We start from the raw sequence: 21,026 nt of genomic DNA, 5'->3' as shown, positions 1-21,026 counted from the left end.
CCGCATGCATCATTCATTTACATCTGATGTTTCAAGAGTCTCTGTTCCGTGACTCACTCGCATGACGGCAAAGGAAGCTTCCTTTTTCTTACTTTTGACCATTAATAATTTTTTCGGCCAGCTTTTCCGCTTCTTTTTTAGACCATTAAAGAAGAATATTCTACTCGACCTCAAGCTAGATCTCCAACAGCATATTTTTTTCATCTAATTATTTTAATAACTTTCATAACGTGTTTTTAGAGAATTTGTTTATTCTAAGCTATATGTAAATAATGTAATCAATAATTTTTTTTTTACTCGAGAATTTACTATAAAAACATAAATAACTTTCTTTTATTGCATATATATAGTTCAAAATCGATGATTACTCAGAATATTATATGATAATGCAACGCTATCTTTTAGCTTTTAATATTCTTAATAGTGAAGGATAAGGTCTTGGTCGATGGGTGGAGCCTAAAATCAGGTGGGTTAAACAAAAAGAGAGTTGTGGCTTCGAAAAGAATAGGGTCAAAATGTAAATTTATTTTAAAAGATTTTACTAAAGAATGCTGGGCATCTGAAATTTTTTGTTAGCTCAATATTGTTTTAGAAGTTTAAAATTATAGTAATTTTGCCTTTTCTGTTAAAAATTTTAACAATCAACATTAGATATTTGATTGTGGGATCAAAATTGCTGTAATTTTAAACTTCTAGAACAATATTAGAACCAAACAAACATTTCTGGATAAAAATTTTGTTTTTTTCCTCTCCTCTCCCTATCAAATTTGGAGAGGAGAAAAATATTATGGCTATCTCGAGCATACTCTTTCAGTTTTATTTATAAGTTTTAAATTTGAAAATGGATATAATTTATTTTATAAGCTTCAATTTAGACTTGTCTCAACATTTAATATATTTTTTTCAATGTTGTCATTATTTATTTCTCTTTTATCATGTTTTTCTCCATACTCTCTCTAATATTTTTTCTCATTTATTATAAGACTATATTTAAAAACAAAAGAATATTTCTAATCTATTTCTATTTGAACTAATTTTAATTAATTATTTACTATTTATGAATTAGTTATTTTGAAGTTCATACTACCTCTGGTCCTTAATATAAGACCCCGTTTGACTTTTTGTTTGGTCCTAATTATAAGACCCCAATCCATTTTTTCTCTCATATTTATGTATTTTTTCCAAGATAGTCCTTCTAATAATGATAGTTCTAGCCAATACACTTAATTAGCAAGGATATTTTAGGAATGACAACACTTATTTATTACAAATAACTAATTTAACTTACTTCTTTAATCTCCTCAAATAAATCAACTGAGTCTTATAATTAAGACCGGAGGTAGTAATAAGAACGGAATGGAGTATGTCTGATATTTGAGCTACTTGTTTTGAGGTGGGTACTGCTATTAAATGCTCCAAGGCGGTGAAGCCTCTGACAATGGCTTTCACTTTTTCCATGGGCCAAAATCAGCCCATTTAAATCTCTTAGGGGCCTCGTTATTCTTTCAGGAGGCATTTGGGCTTAGTTGTTAAAGGCTCCTTGCAATGTTCAAGCCCAAATAATTCCTTAAGTCCAATCAGAGAAGGGTAATGTGATTGGAAGTTTTTTCCCCCCTCTAAAATATCCTCATTATGAACTTCAAAAATCATTTTACAGCCATCCATGTTTAAGAGGAAGCCATCCAACGATCTGATTAATTTTATAGCCAAGAAGCCTAAGCCTAAGCACGATGATAAGCACTGAGAGCGCATATTCGCACCGTTTTAACAAAGTCAAGAAGGAGTTCCCTCTGTTGAATTGCTGTGCGACGTCGTTCACTGAGATAAAGTCAAGGAGGTTCCCTCCATTGAAGGCGAGTTCTTCTCCCCCCCCCCCCGGTTTAATAATACGCAAGTGCCAAATTTTTGCTTCTCTTCTTCTTCGAAGAAAAATACCAGGCCAGTCTTTAATCAAAGTCTCCTGGAGAAAACTCGAATGTTTCAACAGAAACCTCCTCCGCTATTGTTTAAGGGCAGCTTTGGGTTGGATACCAACTCTCCTTTTCATGAGGCAGCCATTCAAGAAAAACTGGATATTTTCTCAATTAAAAAGCAAGTCTCAATTTGCCCCAAAACACAATCACGGGGATGTCATCGTCTCGGCCTTTCTGCAGCTCCTAGACTTTTACCAGAAGCAGGTCTCTGAAAGATCAAGGCAATGAATTTTTCAAGTTAGAGAAGTCAAAGTCGCAGCACTTTGCAACCCAACTATCAAGTAAGATCCTTCAAACCTACTCTTTATAGGCACCTCCTGAAGCATCTTGCTGAGATTATTGATCAGGTGTTTACCTGTGCACGAAGATGAATCCGAAGAAGCATAAGCTCATTAGATCTGAACCGTCTATATTTTATTTAGGTGGTTTAGATTTGATTTCTTTTTTATTTTTATTTATTTAAAATAATTATTTTAATATGTATAGAATCTAAAATAGTGACGACTCTTAACTATCATTCTTTCAAAAAATAGTTTATTCTATTTAAAAATAATTAATGAAAAATTTTAAATCTAGACCGTTTAAATGAGATATAGACGGTTCAGATCTGATGAGTTTATGGTGCTCGTCAAATGGATGAGCACCGAAACTTGTTGTTCAGCATGACACCCGTTTTTCCCTCCCACTCCTAGAGCTTCTCCGAACACGCACTGCTGCATTTTTATGTCAGTTGAGGAAAGCAGGAAAAATGATTCAACAAGTTTCAGAGGTTCATGTATATATATCGAGATCCACGATTTCTTCATCGATCATCTTAGAGAGCACTATAATGACCTTGGAGTCTCTTACCCACCTGAGCTTGACCAGCCGCTGCTTCCGCGCAATTGACCTTCGAACACTTGTAGGCTCATCTTTGTGTTGCCTGGAGCAGAGGATGGTTTTGAGGTGGTATTTCGGATATGGGGGTCATCCAATAGGCTTTGGTCAAATGAACTTTTTGACCTGGGACTTCAATGGGCTAACTCGCCGAGTTGGAGCCCGTTGCACTCGTGAGGATCAAGTTATGGATGTTGGTGAACTATCGTTAGAGGCTCTGGGTTTCATCGAACTTTCAGCCAAAAAAGCATGGAATGGGTACGTGGTGCCATGCTTGGAGTTTTTTGGTTTAGGCTACTCTTTGGCTTGTTTTATGCTCTCATTGCTCAATAGGTTCTCTTTTGAAGTGCATTTGCTGCTCTTTCTACCTTCATCTTGAAGTTGTTCTTCGCCAGGTCCGACTGTCAACTCCCAAGGCACATTTCTCTGAGGTGTTGTATCCAGATCGTTCCCACGGAGCGAAGAGTAAATCAGTCCCTCAACCTTGCATGACAAATCTGAGCATCCTCGGGTTCGAGCCTGTGTCATGTTTTTTTGTTTTTGGTTTTAAAAAAAAAAATTTAGACGGGCGTTTGGCAATCCAAGCCAAGAAATGACGTTTGAATAGCTCTCCCTAAATGATATTAATGTTGGGCAGAACGGACCTCTATTATACCCTCAGGCATTAATTTAGGTAACCCTATTCTAGAATGCCTCCCTAAGTGTCGCAATGGGAAGTCCAACCTCCTTCCCCTTGGGTGAGAGGATGGAGTAGTTATCGTTGAATGCAGGGACGATCGGTAGCTTCTGTCACGTTGAGCTGCCGCATGTTTTTCTGTTTTTGCTGTTTTTGTTAGTTTTGGTGGGAACTTTGTTGATTGCTTTCTTTCCAGTTTTCCATTCTCTTGGGCTGGCCTCTTCTACTGGGATCTTTAAGCTTTGCCCAAACGGGCCCGATGTGACCGGCTGGTTGTAATCTTTATATCTGAATAAAATTTGTTTTTGGTTCGAAAAAAAGTTATATTATATATACATATATTTATATTTATATTTTTTTACATAATTAAATATTGTTAAAACTAATAAAATCAAGTTTTAAAACAATATAAAAATATTTTATCATATAAAATAAGATCTGAACCAAACAAGGTCCTCCCCTCTCCTCTTCTTCCCTCCCTTCCTTTTTGCGGAACCAAACAAGGCTTAAAGGTTTTCTTTTAAAATTTTCAGGTTGAAACCTACTTCAAAAAAAGTCAGAGTTTTTTTTATTTCATATTTTAGGTATTTATAAATAAAAATAGAGAAAATGACATAAAAAAGAAGTTGAAAATGGCAATATTTCAATTCAGGCACCTGAGATGTAAAAATACCAGGAAAGGAAGTAATGTTTGATCTAGTATTTTGCAAATATAGTTAAATAATTAAAAATAGCTTTGTATAAAAAAGTTTATTAACAAGTTTTAAACTGATAATAATAAGTGTTGAACAACAAAGGATAAGAAATATACTGACAATAACAAGTTATTTATTAATAAGTTATAAATTGATAATAACAAGTATTGAACAACCAATGATAAGAAATATACTGACAATGACCAATTTGATATTTTTTTTTTCAAAAAAAAACTTATATAAGGGCATTTTAGTAATTTGACTATATTTATAAAATACCATATCAAACGCCACTTCTTTTTCCTAAGATTTTGACCTCTTGGATGCCTAAATTGGAATATTTTAATTTTTAATTTTCTTTTTGTGTTATTTTCCTATAAAAATACCTAAATAATTAAAATAATATAGCATTTATATGAGCAAGCCCATCTTTATCATGGTCAGAACTTAGAAGTCTATTCCGCGTCACATTAAACACGCTGTATTGGCTATTGAGTGCTTTGCATTAGAAGAACTATTTAGATATTTTAATACCCATTATTTTTAAAAAAATTCAAAGGTACAGAAAATTATAAATAATATATCTTCTCACGATGCACAAAACTTTCCAATAGAAACCTTTTTCAATTCAAATAAATTAGAAGCTAAAAGGAATAATAATTAAAAAGAATTTTTGGAGTGTGTAGGTGTAGTGGTGGCCGATTAGAAAAGGAGACACGGCTTTTAATTATCAGTAAAAATTAACTGATGATTTTTCAGGGAAAAAGGATTTACAAGTTTGAATGAAGTGTGCTATAATTTTATGTTTGTTTATAATGGGATCAAGTTAAAATATTAAATATGGGAAAAAAACTAATCCAAAGATATTTGTGGCTAAGCTAATTAAATAGAGAATAGTGAACAAGAGAATTCAAAATTATAGTCATAATTTTACCCAGTCATATATCCCATTGAATTGATGCCTTAAAGTTGTTTTCATTTTGATTTTTATCTATGAAGTTGCAAATCATAGGTTTTGGCTCCTCAAAAGACAAAATATTTTACATTTTTATCAAATTATTGGGACTAATATTTTAAATAAAAAGAAACTTGAAAGACCAAAAAACTCTGTTAGCTACAATCTGATCATAAATAAAACATCATAAATAAAATATTGCTTTTCTTCGTAAGCTTTTTTTGCATATATCGATTAAATAAAAAGAGTGGAACTCCCATGTGAATTTATTCAGCAGGATCTTTATGCAAGAAAAAAGTCTTTAAATCATTCTTGAACTAAATAAATTTTAGATAAAGTAAATTTATAAAATTAATTGTTATAAATTTATAAATTTATAACCAAAGTTTTTGACATGTATGAAGGGTGGTCGGATCAATTCTGACAAAATTAAGGTTTAACAATTTTGTTCCATTATAACTTCATTCATCTTAATGGGTTTAGGGTTGAGTTTTCTTGACAAAATTGTGTAAGTTACAGATGAATAAAACTTATAAGCCATACAATTAAATTGTAGGAAAAAGTATTGGGCAAAAAAATTGTAAGAAAAGATGGCTGAATATAGCTTGTTGCTGGAGACTTCCATTTATGAGAACTAATTTGAATTTGTGTTGGGGAGATACACCATAGAATCAATTTATTTACTAAGGGGATTAATAAAAAAGTATACGAGTAAAAGAAGCAATTTACATATGATTTTTATTAACCTAGAAAAAGCTTATGATTGTGTACCAAGAAAAATACTTTATAAAGCTTTGAAAAAGAAATGTGTGTAGATTTCATATATTACAGTTATACAAGATATATATAAGAGAATAACTGCTAATGTAAAAATGTCTGAAAGTGAAACAAAAGACTTTCCTATCAAGATTGGGTTACGCCAATGATCTTTTTTCAACCCTTACTTGTTTAAGTCTTATTCTAGACTTCCTACCTGAGCTTATTTAAGAAAAAATTTCTAAGTGCATGGTTTTCACTAATAAAATAGTTCTCATGCCTAAATCAAGAGAAGAAATTAAACTTATGTATTTATTTTTATAAGAATAAATTTATAAAACATAAAATCTGAGTTATTCATTTTTCTAATCTTAGGGCAAAGATAAGATTATGAGAAGGAAAGGAGAAAGTTTGGGGGGGGGGGAGGATCTAGACCTAGTGCAGTCATGCAAGGCACCCACATCGCTCCACACACTTGTTTCTTACGCAACAAGAAAAATTAGGCAATGTGGATGGTGTAATATATATGATTAAATGAGTTTATCGCTTATTGATAAGATTCAAGATCCAAAAATTTTAAATTTGTTAAGGGAAAAATTGGGTTCAGATCCTCTTACAATTCCTCCCTCTCATTTTGTGCTCAAAATTTCACCTTTACTAGTAGATCAAAAAATGAATAATTGAGATCTAGTATTTTAAAAAATGAATGTTCACCATCTTTCTCCTATTTAATAATTGGGATTTTGTGAAAAAGAAGGAGAAAAAGGATTTTGAGAAAATTTCTATATGGACAAATAGTGTGGGTTAGGGAAAATATCAACCCATATGAAAATGGATTGGCCCAACGTAGCTCATTTAATATCTCACCTCATATGGGCTAACCTATATCGCTTAGGCAAGCTCATATAGTCTCACGCTTATTTATTTATTTATTTTTGGATTAATATAATTTTTAGTTCTTTTAGTTTACCCTAATTGTAATTTTGATTCTCTAAATTTCAAATCGGTGTTTAAAGTTTCTTTTTATTTAAAATATTGGTTTCTCTAATTTAATAAAAATTTGGACCATTTTTACTTTTTGAGGGACTAAAAACCTATAATTTAAAATTTAAAAGACTAAAATCAAAATGAGAACAAATTTGAGAGTACAAAATATTATATTAACTCATTTTTTTATAACAGTCTCGAATTTATTTTATATTTAAATAATCGTTACAAAACCTTTTCTATTAGGTTTGCTTTATCTTCTTCCCTAAAAACGCATTTTAGGTCAGGATTATTCTTTTTCTTTTCCTGTAACGGCAAATGTGCAATTATAAATCGTTGGTTTGAAGGTGACGTGCAACTAGAGGTGGGTAATGGGCCATCCGACCGTGAAGCCCATTATATCTCATGTCTACTGGCTAGCAATTTTCGAAGCTCGACCCTAATGATCAAGGCTTGGGCTTGTAAGCCCTAATTTTTGGTTTTAATTTTTTAAAAAACAGTCCAAATCCAGTTATTATGGGGCTGCAAATTGAGGCTGTCTGAGTTAAATCCCTTATTCAAATGTGTCTACCTTTAAGGGAGTATTTGGATTGCAACCAAACCATATTTTCAGAAGTGATTTTACAGTCTACGAAGCAAATATACAGAGGAGTTTATCTCAATTTGTGAAAAAATACTTTTTAAAAGTACTTCTGGGTGTTTCCAAACACCCCTTTAAGTAGCAACTAAAACCATGGTTTGAGAATCCCATGATTCACATGTGCATTTTTGGGAAAATTTTTTTTTATCCTATATCAGGTTATTCTTGAAGTACCAATCATATTTGGAAGCCACAAATGATATGTTCGTATGCATCCCTTTAAGCTTTTTTTCCCGGTACAAACGACGGCTAAACACCCACATAAACGACACCAAGTAATATAAGGATTAGATCCCACACAGTCTTTGTCCGCGAGGGGCCTTTGATTATCTGGGCACGCATCAAGTAAGACTGGAAATCCCTAATTTAGTAAGAGCATCAGCCATTTTATTGCACTCTATTAAAACATATTTCAACAGGGATTATAAATTGTCACGTTGTGAGAGTTAACTCCTTTTGCTCCTTTGTGTCATGTATTTTCATTCTTCTCAAGGAAGTGGGTTTGTTTAAACTTTACTTTATTGTGTTACTAAAAAAATTAAAAAACTATGTTGTAAGGTGGCACGAACTAGGTTGGGGCGAGTTTCGTGATGGATTGAACCTACCATTTGGGCCCTAAACTCATTTGGGCCAGTGGAACCAAGTAAAAGTTCCAATTTTAAGAAACAAAAAACAATCTTCTACTGGTGGGAGTTGAATTTAACAAAAGAAGCAGTTGGGTCTAGTGAAAGAAGCTAATCCCTCACAACGTGGTGAATCAAGATTTGAATTCTTACTAAGAGAGGCGTCCATATTTAGTGCCCTACAATAGCTCGAATAAGATTGCCTCTAATAGGAGGATACCTATGCTTTAGCTAAAAAAAAAAAAAGAAACAATCTTCTATTAGTGGGAGTTGAATTTAACAAAAAGAGGAGTTGAATTTAACAAAAAAATAAATTTCTATAATATAATGAATTAATATTTGAAACCCTGTCAGGAACTTCCAATAGAAGGACACCAGTGCTTGGGAAAAAAATCTTTTTTTTTTCCCATGTAAATGTATCCCTTTAAAAACATTTAGATTTCCATCTAAAAAATGTATATTACTAGGAAAACATATTTTTTCATAAGGATACTTAAAAATGGCTTTCATTTATTTTTCTGAAACATTTTGTGTCAAAGAAATTATATACGGTCTGGTTGTTTAACCTCTTGTTTTTGTTTTTGTTTTTTTTTAATTTCTCCGTTTGTTCAACCTAATACGTTCAAGCTGGACCATAGCGTGACCAGGTTGGCTAAGTCTAATGTGCAAGTTCCCTTTTACTTTTTGCTTTTTATTTATTTACTAGTAATTGAAGGTGTTTTTGAGAAAATCATCTTATAGATAACAAACCAAATTAATAGGGCAAATGATTTGCATCCAATAAGCGTATTTGATGCGGAGTCCTGCTCCTCATGAACCAAAAGCGGGTCTACAAGTTTCTATGCAAAAAGTGTCTCCTGCCTAAGGCTTAAGGCTTCCATTTCAGTTCTTACAGCTCGTTCCCATTTTTCTTTCGCCAGCACTTCAAGTCGGAAGTGACATTACTGGGAGTCTGGTTTTTCAATAAATTAAATTTCAATTGAACTAATTATGTACACTAAATATTTTGTTTGGGAAAATCACGTCCCTTATTGCTATAGAGATGAAGAGACGGTTTAGTGCACGATATAACACGTAGACAATATTTACTGATAAGCATTATGTCAATAATTTTTTATCTACAAAAAATATGATGAGAAAGTAGAGCGCAGCATTTTGAATCTTGAAACCTGAAATCTAACTTTTCTATGAATTATATGAGATGTAGATTAATTGGAAATATTCGAAATCAGTAAATAATTCTCTAAACATGGATTCTCTCCAAATGATGAACCAAGAGCCAAGTAAATAAAAAGGGTATCGAAACATTCCTCTTCCCTTATCACTTGTATCCTTTCTGATGCAAAGCGAATCAATTCTCTCTATTTTTTTCTCACCCACCCATCATCTCAATAACATTTTTGCCACAAAACAGAAATTCAGAGTCTCTACTGCCAAGAGAGAAGAACAAAATAATGAAATGTCATTAACACTCAATAAATGAAGATTGAATAAACCCTCTTTAAGGTAACCAAATCCTTCCTCCTGAAAGATAACCAAAAAATCTCAAAATTTTCAGGGACTTGTTAAATCCCCCTTCAAGTAAAGATTAAACAATCGCACGTACCAAAACTCATTATCCTAGGACTCTTTTGTAGACCCCAAACTAATTTATGATCTTAACCACCCAAACTAAGATCATAACCAATCAATGACACTTTAACACCTATTTCACCTAAGCTAAGATCATAACCAATCAATGACACTTTAACACCTATTTCTCGCCATTTAATTACCTAAGATAGCAGAAAATGGGATATCTATGGAAACTTTGGGAACTGAGAGATCTATGCTAACTTTGGTAGCTTTCATGAAGCCCAGAATAAGCGAACAAGCTTGAACAACCATGAGTAGTATCCCCTTCTTATCAACGACTTGACCGGCCCCTCCTTTGGCGGCCGTAAGCTTGGCAAGGTGAAGATCAGACACCTTGTTTTCAAGATGCTCAGGCAAAACATGAACCTTATTCTGGTACTTGTCGTCAGTCCCATTCTTGCTCCACAAATCAAGCAGAGCAACCACATGGCTTGTGCAAGACCAAGACAACACAAACCTAGGGTAACCTTTGTATACGATGATGCATTTGTCTCTCTCAGGAAAGACCCATTTGTCAGTTTGGGGATTGACGACGATATGTGTCATGCCCGAGAAGCATTGCTCGTGCCCAGCATAGATATCGCTATTATCGTCCAATGTAGTATCCATGTAGTAAATGATGGTGTTGTTCTTCATCTTCTTTACGTGTTTAAACACATCGGTATTGCCCCCGCTGATAACAAATATGTCTTCCTCGAAAACACCATCGCCAAGAATCTTAATGACTGAAAAACCTTCTAGGTGAGCTTGAACTGTTAGGTTGGAATCAACCTCATACACAACCACGTCAGCACCAGCCTGCTTCAGTGCTTTGGCAAACCCCTTGCTGGCATTTTCAAATCCAAACACAATGGCTTTTTTGCCAGGAATCGTCACGTTGGTGGCTTCCGTAATAACAAAAAGAGAGTGGATGAAGAAGTTGCTGAACTGTTGACACAAACATACAACATACCAGATATAATTTTGAGTTTTCCAAAACCTTATCCTCTATATATATATTAAAACATGGTTATTAAGAAGTATGTGTGCGTGTGCACGTGTGAATACATGTGTGTGTATATAATAAATGATTGAGAACAAAATAAGGGGCAGCAAATTTATTGAAATATGATTTAAATTAACTTCACTTACCCATACTCGGTCGAGTTTATACCACTTCATGTGATTGAATTCAATCATAAACTTTAAACTTAAAATCTCAATTTACCGTGTCTCTTAAATTTATAACTTTTCTCCAAAATATCATGATTGCAAAAGGTTGAGGTTTCCTGCACATGACTAAAAAAAATAATTTAGAAAAACTTACGTACATTTTGTTATAAATAACTCATTTAACTAATTTCTTCTTTAATATTCTCAAATGAGTCTCATACTAAAATGCGAAGATAGTAAATAAATTAAGCTAACAAAGATAATCAAATCTAAAAATTTCTAATAAAATTACACAGTAGATCATCTAATGTCCAACAACGTAACCACATTATTGGAATTTCAAGATTTTATTTTTTGCATAATAAGAAAAGCTCATCAAAACAAATTTAATATTGACCTCATTTTATTAAAAAAGGTACAAATTTAAATATTTAAATAAGGATTAATATAATTTATTTTACTTTTAGTTTCTCAAATTTCAAATTTTAAACCCTATAAAATGATCTAAATTTTTATTTGATTATAAATACCATTATAAATAATAAAAAACTAAGACCAACATAAAAACAACTTGGAGAGAGGCTAAAGTTTGTGCTAAACTTTTAAATAAAATGGTTTGAAACATAAAAATAAGAGATTATGAGACCGCGCCTACTTTTGAAAATTCAACAAAACAATTAGGGTAACAAACGAAAGGGATAACAATTGCGAAAATGATTAAAATAAAATAAAATTGAAGAACAACGACCGGCATTTGCCAGAAAAAATGGCTTCTGCCGGCAAGTAAAAGAATTTTAGTCCCAGGTCCACGAAGGTTCAGACTCATTAGATCTAAATAATTGACTCATGCAAAAGTCAACTTTGTAGCTGCTCTAAATTTAACAGAATTTCAAATCTCAGAGCTCTAAAACTAAACCATATGTTGTAGGTGATAGTTACCTTCCTCTTGGTGTCAGAGCTGCTGACATTGATGGCAGGGAACGAGAGAGTTCCATCAGCTTGCATCTGGTAAAGCCTCTCCACCCCAGCAGCGGTGTCTTCAGAGACACCAACGAGGGTCTCCCTCATCTTGTGGTACCTACGGGGGTCAGTTTTCAAGCCATCACTGATGATACCAAGGGCAGCCCGCAACTGAACATTATCAGCAGAAGACGGGTCTGGCAGCTGATCACTCTTCGCAAATATCTCTTCAGCTTTCACACCTTCATGGATCAAGAAGGTAAGGTCCCCACCGAAGTCAACAATTAGATCGGGACCACCAGAAAGACCCCAGTTAAGTGCACGCGCCATAAACCCCCAATACTCCTCATGAACCTTCTTCCCCTCCAAGTGTCGGATGCGTTGGCGGCGGCAGCGTGATCCTGAGTAGACAAGATGTCGCAGGAAAACCAGCGAACTTCGGCTCCGAGAGCTTGTAGGAGTTTGGTGAGGCCGCCGGTTTCACCAGACATGTGGCAGGAAACGGTGATTCTGGCGCCGTTGAGAGGCTGTAAAGAGACGAACTCTTTAAGGCAAGTTTCGAGACCGGCCATCTCGACCCCGGCAAGCTCTTCTCTGAGGCGGACGATGTCGGCATGAGAGAGGCCATTGACCTTGCCGATGAACGCCATGGAAGCTGCGGCTGCTGCTTCTACGAGAGAAGAAGAATTTCCGCGGTGAAGAGAGTCAGAAGGATAGAGCTGGCAGAGCCTGAGGGGACAAGAAAACAAGCAGGAAGGGTTATTTATAGGGAGATTGAAAGTGTGGCGGGCATTTCTCTAGAATCTTCCTCCAGTAACAGTGACGCACGGCCGTGTTGTGGAATCTGCAAGGCAAGTTTTGGACAACTTTATGTGCAACCTAAAAATAAATAAATTCATTTTTTTTCTTTTGAAAATAAAAGAAAGCTGACCGTTACCGTTCAGCCCACTAATATTACCTCTATTTCAATTTATAAGATACACCAGTCATTTTTAAGATGTTTTATGCTGGTAAGAAAAAACATGTTTTATGAAAATTAAAAAAATTCTTAAACCTTGTTGGTTCTGTTTTAAAGTTTAATAATTTTATTTTTATTTTTTTAATATAAATACTTGAAAAAAAAATAACAACATAAACAATAATAAATGAAGGGCAATATTATTCATTCATGTGAAAAATTATAAATACGTTTAGAAGGGTATAATTTGAGTAAATTACAAAATTAATGAATATCATTAAAGAATTAAAATCCTACTCTTTGTAAACTGAATTTTTTTTAATATATACACTTGAGAAAACAAATAACAATGTAAAAATAATACATGAAAATTAATATTATTCATTCATGTGAAAAATTATAATACGTTCAGAAGGGTATAATTTGGGTAAATTACAAAAATTAATGAATATCATTAAATAATTAAAATCCTACTCTTTGTAAACTTTCAAAAATACCCTTCATTTAATGTTAATCTCCAATTGACTTTATCTTAATTAATGAATTATATTTTTATAAAGCAATATCATTACTGATTGAAAATATCTCATATGATAAAATATGCAACCATCTAAAAAATGTTTATAAATCTTTTTTCGCCAAAAAACTGTTTTGTACATCAAAGTAGAGGAATTATTTCATGGAGGCTCTTGGACCCACTGTTCAATTTAAAATTTGTTTTCTTGTTCAATCCCATAGTTTCCTCTAGAAGGTACTGGCAATTTCTCCTTCAATCAAAACTTCGAATGTCTTTTATTATAAACGGTAGCGCATGGCCGTCCGATTATCCACGTAATGGAATATCGGCGTAGAATGGTTTTGGCATTTATTGCATTAAATAAAAGGTACTATTATTAACAAGATGAAGTGATTTAAATAGGCATGAATCCAACGGCAATTGTAATTCGGATTTATTGATGTGTATTTATGAGCCCCCCGCCCGTTGACCGACTTGAGCTAATTTTATATAAAGGCAAGTGGGATTCCCTACCGTCCCGGGGATGCTTGGCCATTAAGTTTTCTTCCGTTGGGTGAGGTGAGGCAAATGCTCCGTTTTTTTCGGATTGGTATAAAAGTTAAGAGGAAAGAAATATAAATAAAAAAATAGAGACCAAAAAAAATTAGAGAGAAAATATTATTATTATTTTTTATTTAGATAAATGAGAGAAAACAGAAAGAAATAGAAATGAGCAAATATTTAAATAACTACAATACCTTTCTATTTAAAAAGATATTATATTTAAAATTCAAATTAAACACCATAATATATAGAAAAATTGTCCTAACATTATCATCATCAAATAATTTAAAATCAAATTATTTAATAAAGATATATTTTCAGGTTACTATATTTTAAAATCAAATAATTTAGAAAAAATGTTATTTTTAAGTTAAAAGATAAAAAGTGGATAATAAACTAAAATATAAAAATTAAAGATGAAGGACATGAATTGAAAATAAGTTTTCTCGTTATTTTCTCTCCATACGTGGAGAGATAAGTTGGGAAGAAAGTAGGGTTTTTCCTGTACCTTATTCTCTCTTCAACGTTTCTTTCCTTCCAATTTTTTTTCTTTCTTTTCCCCTCCTAATTTAGTGACTTTAATTCAACCGATAATAGTAACAGACAAAATTTCATAATTAATTCTATTGGCAATTCGTTGTTAAGCTAATTAGTACTACTAAAACAAAAATGTATTTTAGACTAGTTAAAATGGGCTTTTGACACCAAAATACTGACTGATATAGAAATTGTTGGTGTTAAAATTGTAATCAGTGTGGAAAATAATACTTTTGAGATCGGTCGTTGTTCCCACTGCTGTAAATATTGGAAATTAATAAAAACAGGTGCACTTTTTGGACCGGCTATATTTTTGCAATTAATTATTTTTTGTTATACTAACTAGTTGTTTTTACGACATTTGTCTTTCCAAGATTTATTTATTTATTTATTTTGTTTGATTGATTTATTTCGTTACCTCTAAAGGGATTAAATGATTTTTGAGTATTGGATTTCATAGATTTAAATTAGCCCACTATTTGCTTTGGGTTGAAGGCCAATTCATTTTGCAAAGATTGTTGAAGTCAAAGCCACTCTTGGGTGGGGTGCTATTGCTCAATAGGCATTTTGATCATTAATTAGCATCGAAATGGAACATAGAAAATGTTCCTATGCTATAGTTCGAGGCAACAAAAGGGAAGAATATATATAATCTTGTTTAAAAACAATTACAAAATGGACTTGATTCTGATTTGATAAGTTATATTCCGCATGATTGATTACGAATGAGTGGGAGTGCGTCTTGGTCACCAAAGGAAACCAAGCTGAAGGTTTCAGTTTTCTTTGTGATCAAAGCCCTTTACTTGGTCATACTCAACCTTATAAAATGTAGCTTGCAAATGCAAAATTAAGTCTCTTATGCTTAGTTTATTTAAACAAGATTCTTCACGTTTCTTGCCCTAACTAATAGCTTAGGGACATATGCATATTCCATTTTTTGGGACATCTGCAAGTCTCTTATACAAATACAAAATTAAGTCTCCCATGCTTAGTGTAACAATAGTTTTTCTAAATCGGTTACTAATCTTTTTAAATCAAAATTTAATGACATTAACCATGGGAGAAAAGAACTTACTATAACATTTGAAAATGTTACCATGGTTATAAAAGAAGCTTGAATCACAAGAAAAGTTAGCCATGATAGAAAAGAGTTAAACTAATTCTTGAAAATGCTTATCATGGTCAAAAGATATAAGCTTATCTTTCAATACTTATCTATGATTGAAAAAAATCAAAATAAAATCTTTAAAAGCTATCATGGATATTAGAGTTTTATTACAATAGTCGCATGCAAACCAAGAGTAACAATGTTTCATAATAATTGGGCCTTAGGCATTACGAAGTCCAGCATGTCACATTCAACTACAAGTCCATAATAAAACATTTTCTGAATAATCTTTTTTATAACTTTTCAAACCAATAGTACTTCAATATTTTTGAAAGACATTGTGGATTTGCAATTTACAAACACTACCAGCATGTAATCCAGTAATAATTTACAAAAAGTATATAGTTAATACAAATGGTCTCAAATAAATCAGAGTATGCAAAATGAACCCTATATTGTAATATACAAATACCCATCACATAATACAAAGGAGGCTATATAAGATTAATTTGATAGCTAAACTTCTAGTGCCTGGACTAGCCCTAAAGCTGTCACTTGAAAATGTTAAACTATAGGGTAAGACAAAAGTCTCAATAACTAACAATTCTACTCATCAGGCATACAAGTAAGTGCTTAGAAGGTGTGAAGTAGGACAATTGCAAAAATAATGACGTTCACAGTTGTCACATGATGCACATATATCAAAGCACAATATTCTAATCTCGATTCCACCTTATTTCCTTTAAACTGAACCTATGAGCTAGTACTCACCCATATGACTAATAGTTCAACACAACAAGCTCACCGATCAAGTGATATGAACTAGCCAAAATTCACAGAGCACAAGACTAGACCATAGTTCCCTCTCTAGTCCACTATGGGTGTCATATGCCCTAGAATACATGAAAGGGTTAGAGGACTAACCATTGTACATCTAGAGTCCTACCACCTTATTACCTCTATCATATTATAAATTCACCCCCTTATTTCCTGTGTATATGTCTCCCATCAGTCCATTTTCACCATCCCTTCTTATATTTATACTTATAAGATTTATACAATAATTATTTACCATTAAGGTAATAACTTTTCGTATTTGCTAGGAATCAAGATTTCTAATTTCATTTACCAACATTAATTCTCAAAATCATTTTTCAATAAAATCATGTCCCACAAGACAAGTTTATGAAATCATAGTTTCATAGCTATATTTTAATAACATAAAGTATCTCAAGACAATTTTAACAATAATATATCTCATGGCTCACATAATAGCTCAATGGCATTTTGAGAAATTTAATGTATTTCAAAATTACTCACAACATCATAAAAGTATGTATAACAAGTGGAAAGTAATTACCTTTCACCAAAGGCATATAATACCACAATCAAACCAAGTCTTGTGCTCAAACCAACTATTTATACTCAATCTACAATAATCTCAAGGAATCATATATTAATAGAGTGGTTCACAACAAACATAAAGACTCAAAATTCTTCTAGAACACAACTCTTGTCACTATCACAATACAACCATTCCAACACTAAACTTAGGGTCCTAATAACTTAATTGACTCATCTAAATCATTCATTCACAACAAATTACTCAATTTGAACAAAATCCCCAATTTTACACTTAGGTTCCAAGTCTCAAAGTACCCATTTGAGAATTTCAATATCTATCAGCAATTTAAACAGATTAAACATCAATTTAAACTCGTAATAGCATAATCTAACTAATAAACCCCAATTCAAATCATGACATTATCATAACAAAACCTAACTCAAAAATCAAACTCAAGCTCAAAACTTCATATAACTTCAAATCCAACAATTCTAAACTGATTAAACTCTTAATCTAATCCATATAAGTCATTTAAACCCAAAAGATTTAGTGGAAACCTTAGCCCATTCAAAAATCATCATAAACCTTAGATTCCAACTATATTAAATTTGAGAAATCTAAGAGGAAATGGTAAAAATAAGGTTATAAATACTTACTTTGATTTTTGAAAGTTTGAATATATTCTCCTAGGCCAAAAACACCAAATCCTAGCAAAGGCTCATGAGTTCTCCTCCCACAACCTATTGAAAATTGTCTTTGAAACTAATTTATAAAACCAGATTTTGACACGTTTGCTATAGTGAACATCTAGAAAATATCTAGCAAACAACATAGTGAACACTTTGTGTTGTTCGCTATAGCGAACATCTAGTAAACGTTTAGTAAACAACAACAAACACTCTGTGTTGTTCGCTATAGCAAATGTCTAGCAAATGTCTAGAGAAAAACACAGATAAAAAGGTTTGAATCCAAAAATTCATAATCAACTCTATGAATCTCCAACAAAATTACAAACTAGGCTTCTCTGGAAAGCTTGAGATGTCTAGTTTCTAATACAAAAAGAATTAATTAAAAGCAAGATTATTTGACCCTTGAAAATGTCCAATTTCCAAGAATACTAAAAAAGGTATGGAGATATTGCTCTCACTCATCATCCTTTATATTTTTATGCCTTAATTAAACTCAAGACCAAAAGATTAACCAACTTATTTACTCAAATTCAAGTTTAATAGTCTCTAAACATTATGATTAACAATCTAGGATGTTACACTTAGGGATATCTGCATGCTGAGAATGGTAATCTTAAGTCAACTACTCAAAATTTATATAGCCTTGAATTATATGATAATTACCCAAGAAATAAAAATAATGAAAGAAAAACTTTTTATTTACAAAATGATAAAAATAAAAGGAAAAATAATTTATTTATATAGTCAAACTTGATATAGGATAAAACCTATGATCTACGTAGGGTTGCATAGGGGCAGGGCTAGTTAGAGCATGGCCCTTGCCTGATGTCCAACTTGAAAAATAGATGGGCTGCATTTCATAGCCTGCTGCCTGCCCATGCCTATGAAAAGCTTGAGTTATTTTGGGTTAGGCAAAGGCGGGCTGACTAGGGTGGGCTTCCTTGCCCAAGTAAAGATGTATATTCATAATATCATATAGAAAAAAAAGACTCAAATAAATAATTGATAAATAATAATTTAAATATTAAATATATTTCATAACTCCACAAATTGTAATTTTCAAAAAAATAAATATAAATATTAGTAGTTCATATAATTTCACATTACTTACATGTTCAAACACAACACAGTGGGTCCTAACATAACATCCATTCTCAAACAAGAAATAAATAACATCCAATTATCCATAATTTGTTTTAAAAAAGGCAACTAAACAACTATAATAGCATAATACTCCCTTTGGTTTAAAAGATAAGATAAACTTTCTTCATTTACATATATCAAAAAATTAATTAAAATTAGTTTAAAACAATAAATATGTAACGAATGTATTTTTTTTCAAATATGCCATAACTAATAAAGAAAATAAGTGAAAGATGCAATAAATGAATCAAAGAGGAAATATAATGTATGGGGGCAAAATTAGAAAAAACACATTTAATGTTTAAGTAAAAGAGAATGTTATTTCATAAAAAAAAAGAAGAAGCCTTTCTAACAAAGTTTATCTTATATTTTGAACCTCAGGGGATAATATATATGCATATGATATTTTTTTCAAATAAAATTATTTATATTTTTTTAGGTAAAGCCAAATGGGCAGGGCGGCACAATGTGTCTGATGCCCAGCCCTAACCAATAAGTGTCCCTACCCAAAAATACCCAGTATTGCTTTAGGCCATTTTTTGTTGGGCAAGGCTGAGCACTTTTGTATTGAGCTTGAGCAAGCATAATGTAACACCTTACCTTTACCTCTTAGAGTATGCGTTCGAAAGCAAATTAGGTAAGTGGAAGCTTTACTTAAGGCCAAAAACTAAAACTTTTCCAAATTTTAGTTCAGGTCATGACTTGGTACCTCCAGGTCACGACTTGAGATCACAGAGGCAACCTTTGCTACCAGGTCGTGGCTTGGGATTCTCAGATCACAACTTGGGATCACAGAAAGCTGTCGGGTACTATTCACTCAACATTTTCCAGATCACAAGTCTAATTTTGAAAAATCATAACTAATTCTAGGAAAATTGAAATGGGATGGTTCCAAGTCCCATGGAAAGCTCTTGACATGCTCTTTAAAGGAAAATATCATTGGTATCTAGAATTCATGAATCAATCCCAGAGTTCATTCCAAGTAGTACTGTTCATTTGGTCATTTCTCAATTTTCACAGGATTTATGCCCAACTCTAGGAGGACATAACTTTATGTACAAAACTCCTAATTTAATAAACTACCACTTGTTTTTAAGCAAAAAATGAGATCTATAAGTATGCCAAATTTCAAATCAAGATTCGTCCAATTGCTTAAAATCACGTGGGTGAAACTTGAATCTTGAAAAGTCAACTTTTATCCTTTTTTTGCAATTCTTACCTTCTTCTTCCCTTTTCTTTTACCATAACCTTTCCAATCGCATAATACATGCTTAAGCATGAGCCCTTACTCAATTACTCACATATAAAACATTCTTAATCTTTGATACAATATTCCAACATTGTTTACAATAATACATAATAACTCATAATAATTTGCAAACATAATTTCAATAACAACAAGCTCAATCATCCTCCAAATTGAATCCCTTTCCTTTCTCCTTGCTTGATCCAATCCCTCTTTTTAGTCCAAGATTCTTGGTCTCTTTGATTCCCTTGTTTCCTTCTTGTTCCTTTGCACAATACTTGAATCAACCCTTGATCAAAGCTTGGTGTTTTCTCCTTAACTTGCATGGTTGGAGACTCTCTTCCAAGGTCAAGAATTGAGTGATAACACCTCCCTTATGGTTCTCTATTTTGCCGAATTATTTCACATTGAGGGGGTATTTATAGACAAAAAATATGATCTCTTCCCCTCATGAATGGCCAAAATTTGGCTAGCGAAAATGGCCATGTGGCTGCCATCAGGCCCTCCAATTTTCAGATTATGCCATGTGTCCAGTCTCCAGAATATTCTAGTGATATTTTGACTTAATTGGGCTTAAATCCATTTAATTATTGGGCCACCATTTTGCATAAAATTTTGGACTTTTCTTGGCCCAAAATGAAGCCCAATTCTAACCCAAAAAGGAAGAAAAAGTGAGACCCACTCATAAATATTAATTCCAAACAAAAATATAGTTTATTGATTATTACTCACTTGTAACTTTTCATAATTTTTTTAGACCTTCAAAATTACATTTTTCTTTATAAAAAATCCTCTTTTAATATAAGAATATGATGGGAAATTTTTAGGATTTTTTTCCACCTCTAACTAGTTATTTCGAATTTCCCCCGAATAGGCCCTTAATTGGTAAAACTTTTGGAAATAAATTCCCTAAAATTAATTCCTATGCCTCCAAGATCTGAAATCAATTTTAGAAATTCAATCCAATATTTAGGTAATTATTTCAAAATTATTGAGGCCTTTATATAATTAA

General features: G+C 32.6%; 1 pseudogene; it reads right to left on the bottom strand.

Annotated features, from left to right (window-relative positions):
• Nucleotides 1-9,389: 9,389 nt before the first annotated feature.
• On the bottom strand, nucleotides 9,390-12,674 carry LOC114729760 (adenosylhomocysteinase-like; annotated as a pseudogene).
• Between the last annotated feature and the right edge of the window lie 8,352 nt (nucleotides 12,675-21,026).

This window comes from Neltuma alba, unplaced genomic scaffold (genome assembly GCF_004799145.2).
Source record: "Neltuma alba isolate B1F8T4 unplaced genomic scaffold, ASM479914v2 tig00012674_pilon, whole genome shotgun sequence".
Lineage (NCBI taxonomy): Eukaryota > Viridiplantae > Streptophyta > Magnoliopsida > Fabales > Fabaceae > Neltuma > Neltuma alba.
This window is presented reverse-complemented; position numbering and strand designations above follow the sequence as displayed.